This window comes from Akebia trifoliata, chromosome 4 (assembly GCF_017979445.1).
Source record: "Akebia trifoliata isolate Shusen 1 chromosome 4, ASM1797944v1, whole genome shotgun sequence".
NCBI classification, from domain to species: domain Eukaryota; kingdom Viridiplantae; phylum Streptophyta; class Magnoliopsida; order Ranunculales; family Lardizabalaceae; genus Akebia; species Akebia trifoliata.
Genome location: NC_141378.1, coordinates 24619963 through 24625412, shown reverse-complemented (window position 1 = coordinate 24625412; position 5450 = coordinate 24619963). Strand labels below are relative to the sequence as shown.

Genomic DNA, 5450 nt, shown 5'->3' with positions numbered 1-5450 from the left:
TTTGATTTCTGATGAGAGAGAGAGAGAGAGGGAGGAAGAATGGATATTAGTGAAGAACCATGGCAGCTAACAGAAGAACATTCAGGGAGTTCTTGGATCAAGATATCGGATGAGAGATCTATATGGAATCTATTCGAGAAATAATAAAGCATAAACAGCTTCATCTTATCATTAGTGAATTCATGCAACCATGCTCTGACGCAGTTACAGAGGTTACTCGAAACATCGATCCTAAAGATCTAAAAGAATGGGAAACATTGGAGATTCTCAAGTGATGGTGGGATTTAAAGACGACAGTGACCCCATGATTGTAGTACAATTAACAGTTGATCTGAAACCTGACTTGCCGAGGGAATCTGAATGGATTAAAAGCTGTAAAAGAATGGTCTTTGCGCTCCAAGATGAAACCAAAGTGTGTAAGATTTGGTTACCGTTTGATGATGCATCCGGGTTAACAATGGCTAGGGTGTTTGGAGATTTCTGTTTGAGGGATTATGGAGTGATATCTATGCCTGAGTTTTCTCATAGTGTACTCACAGAGAGGGATCAATTCATTGTGCTTGCATCAGATGGGGTGTGGGACGTATTAAGCAATGAAGATGTGTGGTCAAGATTGAGGCCTCAACTCCCACCCGTTCATCAGTTGAATCCGCTGTCATGAGTGGAATTACAAATACCCAACTTCGAAAATTGATGATCCAAACAGAATGCAAGTTGAAGATAAAGAAAGTGGGGTGAAGATAGTAACAGATGATGATCAGAACCGGTTAGGTTTGGAAGGTGTAATCTGGGTCAACTCGTTTGTTCAACTTCCTTGATTTCCTGGTAAGAAGCTCAACTCCTGAGTTAATTTTTTCTTTCTAATTGAACCTCAAAAATCCAAAGTGTGGGGATTTAGGGATTAGATTTTATACGATACATCAGTCCACTGGTTATGATTGCTCTGAGCTGGGCCAAAACTGAGTCTTACTCGGTCAAGGTTAATGTTTTTATCTCATCATGCTCATAAAAGAATTGGTCAGGGGTTTTCATCCGGTCATTTTTCTTTCTCATCATGACCGTCAAACTGTTAAGACCTTCTCCTGGGTGAGCCATTTGGATTTTCATGATCCACTGGCAATTTTTTTGTTATCTAAAAAATTAAAAAAAAAAGGAGCTTGGCAGAACTAAGTTTTATGTTTTCTTTTTAACACTAAAAAGCTCCCATACTTTATGAAGTTACTTAAAAAAAAAAAATTTGGGTGGGACCCGATTATTTGGAGTAAAGCTTTACTCCATTATTTTTGTTACTAGTGGGGCCTACATCTGGTAAAAAGCAAAAGATTGTTATTTAATTAGGGTATTTTAGGTGGCCAAATCATTTGTAAAAATATGGGTCCCACTCCTTGATTAGTTAATTAACAAGATCGTTAGTAAGGCTAACCTTACAAGTTTAGTAAGATTTCTTTCTTACTAAGTGGTATTGAGAAATCAAGTGGCACCCGAAAAAGTGAAAAATTTTCGATTTGATATCACGAGTTTGTGGAGGAAGAAATTTTAAGAGTTTTTCTTAAAGATTAAAAAAAAAACAAAAACAAAAACAAAAAAAACATACAAAATTTTTTTAAACTTCGAATTGCGATAGCCGTTCACTTTCAAAATCTCAAGTTTAAGCTTTTAAAAAGAGGAATTTATTGTCGAATTTTAATTTTTCAATCCTAAACTTTTTACGGGAAACGTAGAAGGTTGTGATATGGATGTGTCGATGTGATGGTCCACGTGAACTCAATAACCCTTAGTAAGGTTTCAAATCTATCTTAGTTAGTTAAGGTAGCTAGTGTTCTCACTCACAAATTTGTTGTGCAGCAAACTTCATAAAGTAAGGGAATTTTGTATTAAAAATTCAACAAAAAAGTTTGCCAAGTATGTATCTAAAAAAATTAAAAAAAAAAAAAGATTTTTCCTGTGCCTACCGCAATGATTGATTATTCTTGTGTTATCCCGATTAATTGTTCATCTGATATGTCATGATCTTAATTGATATATATATATATATATATATATATATATATTTGATGTGCATACCTTGATCTTGATTCTGATGCTTTTGGATATTTGTGATATATGATCATATTTTTCTAATATCCATATTTTGGTATTGCGATTTGGCCCATGGGCCTATTTATCTGAAAAAAAGCCTCGGGCACACCCCACCCTGTTTTGCACACATCACATGCACGTTTACTGTTTTGCACGTTTGCACGTCCCATATAGCCAACGTGGTACTAGTGTGTGACCCGGTCTCTTCGGAGATGCGACGTCATTATGAAAACCACAACTCGAGTCACGTACCTTAGGGTATATCAAACTGGGACATCAGTACCGTCTGATCAAGTAACCCTGAAAGGTATATTGATGCACCCAGGTTGGAGCGACCTGAGCCTTTGACATATTGTGAGCCATACAGTCACATGTTCCGATTGCCAACGTAGTACTAGTACGTGATTGGTCTCCTCGTGGGATGCCAAACCATTTATGAAAGGTACAACTCTTGACTCGTACCCATAGGTATATAAAGATAATCTAAGTATATCAATTGCACTTCTTGGTCAAAACCGATGCCTAAGCGAGATCCTGCCCCACTGTACCCTACTGTACGAGGGGGATAAACTACATCTATTCTAGATGAGAGGTATTTAAGTGGGCCCTTACTCAACATTGTGCGCCACCTCTCAACTGGAGATCAAACTGGCTGTTTTTGACTTCAGAGAAGTGAGTTGAGATTTTAGATTATCACATATACGGTATATCAAACCAAGTTACCACGTATCGAGAGGTATATATGTGTGCTTGGGCAAGGGTGACCAGATAAAAATGCATTGCACGTAGTAAGCTCCGAGTCTAGGAACCTTCCCTTTAGGTCACGACTCGAACTTATCGTGGGTGTTCCCGGGTTGTTTATTAAATAGAACCTTTTGATTGATGAGTGTATGTGAATGATGTGAATGATGAGATCAGAGTGTATCATTGTCCTTAAGGATCAAAAATGTTGTTTTTGAAAATCAAAATGGGTGCACCAACCCAATAAAGAATCCATTTTTTGCAATGATTCATAATGACCCAATCCATCTCGATCCAACGATCATTATGGGCCGATCCATTTGAATCAAAATGGAATTCAAACTCTTTTCTAATTCGGGTTTTAATCCATTTTAATAAAAGAAAAATGTTTTTCAAAAGAAAAGTGTTTTCCAAATGAAAAATATTTTCTAAAGAAAAAATATTTTCCAAAACGAAAAGAAGATGAAGGAAATGATTTACAAAAGATCTATTTTTGCATGAAATTTTTTTGAAATATGATTTTTACAAAAAATCTATTTTTGCATGGGCCTTGAAAAATTACCAAAATATGTTGCAAAAAATAATAAGATTTGTGAAAAATTTTATATAATAAAAACATTATTTTTCAATAATTTTCAAGAGTGCAATAAAATTATTTTCCTTCTGAACAACCATTGAACGGATGAATTGATTTATGGATTGGTGCACAGAATTCAATAAAATCTCAGGGTTTATTTAAAATATTATCAAGGGGGTAATACTGAAATTGACTAAATCTACCTTTGATGGGGTCATATAGGATTATCATTGCGCCCAAACTCAAGCGTCCTCCTCCTAGTTGGAGTCGTAAGTCCAGTCAGTTATAATGAGCCACAGTACCAAGTCAACAAGTAGAAATGACGTCAGAATCTGAGCTCATAGAGATCCGTAAGATCTTGGCAGCATTTGCCAATGATATCAACAGTATAAAAGGCAAAGTGGAAGTGTTAGAACAGACCTCGGAATAGACGGAAAATCCTCTAGATGACCCAAAGGAAAAAAAGGTTGAAAAGAAACGTCCACGTGAAGTCTTCGAACTCGACGGAGACGAAAAGTATGTTGATGAAAATCTAGCATTATCTAATAGAATGTCTCAATTGGAGTCAGCTATAAAAAGTATAAAGGGTATTGATGAAATTGCAGCAGGCATTGAAGCTCTGAACCGCATCCCTAGAATCCATTTGCTAGAGAAGTTTGTGATGCCTGAAATGGACAAGTTCAGTGGGACAGGGTGTGCGAAAACACATCTTACGGTGTATGTTACCAACATGCACACTGTGGGGCTCAGCGACGAACAGATGACATTATTGTTCCAAAGAACTTTATCAGGATCAGCATTACGTTGGCTAATGTCTCAAGATCCAGTTACTGTGGGTACATTGGAGAACATGTCAAAGGCCTTTTGGCATCAGTATAACTACAGTACCGAAATTGAGACTTCAAGAAGGGATTTGAAAGTAAATAAACAGAAAAATGGGGAGACATTCACTGATTTCATTGGTCACTAAAAGGCCAAGGCTACTCAAATGTGGGATAGACCTTCGGAGAAGGAACAAGTAGTGATTATCGTAAAGAACCTTTCACAAGGATATGTTCAGCACCTAGTGGCCCAATATCTCCCTACTTTTGAGTCGCTACTACAAGCTGGAAGTTAACTCGAGGATGCATTTGCCTCTGGGGTTCTTTCTAACCCCTCAGATAACAAATCTAAGAAACCATATGTTCCCAAACCTAGTACCAACCACGTCTACATAGCCAATACGTCAGCTACCCCAACTCAACCCCCAGCTCGGACTAATAACTAGGTTCACCCAAGTCAACCTCGTACTCTGTGTCAGTTTACCAATCTAGGGATGAGTCTCACTGTAGCGTTTCACAAATTGATGAAAAAAGGCTTCTTACCCCTATCCAACCCCGACCTTTACCTAATCCCTTGCCAGCTGGACACAATGCTAACTTGTTCTGCGAGTTCCATCAAAACCCTAGCCATCACACGGGTCGATGTATCACATTGCGCTATGCCATTCAAAACCTTATTGAAAACAAAAAGGTCACAATCCCTAGCCCACCAAATGTCACCACTAATCCACTACCTACTTATCAACCTCCATCAACCCTAAACATGGTTTCTCACATACCATTACTATTCGACCCTGTTTCTCTCATCCATCCAATCCAAGTTAAACCGCCTAGTAACCCCCTTGCCGGGATAGCCTTCACTGACGAGGTTTTCACCACAAACTATGAACCATTTGATTTAACCTCGGATGATACGTATTGTTTATCCCCACCTCGCTACAATATTCCCGCATTCACTAGTTACCTGTTGGCGCAGATGAACCTGAAAAGCCCTGTACTTTTGACCTATGAAGATCCATACTTGTTGATTGAAGAAGATGAGCCCTTCCCTCTCTCCTGTGATGAAGTTAGACATATGACTCGAGAGAAAATAGTTTTTAAGCCACAAGAACTCTGTGTTGATAATCTTGTAACCCTGGCAAGAAAAGAAAGAGAAGATCTCACTAAGGAAAGCATCGAAGAAGATAACTCCGTGATCAAGCAGTTGAAAAAATCAGGGGCCAATATCTCAA

At 38.0% G+C, this 5450-nt stretch overlaps 1 pseudogene; it reads left to right on the top strand.

The window, feature by feature from the left end:
• Positions 1-247: 247 nt before the first annotated feature.
• LOC147404568 (putative protein phosphatase 2C 1 pseudogene) lies at positions 248-661 on the top strand (annotated as a pseudogene).
• Positions 662-5450: the final 4789 nt, after the last annotated feature.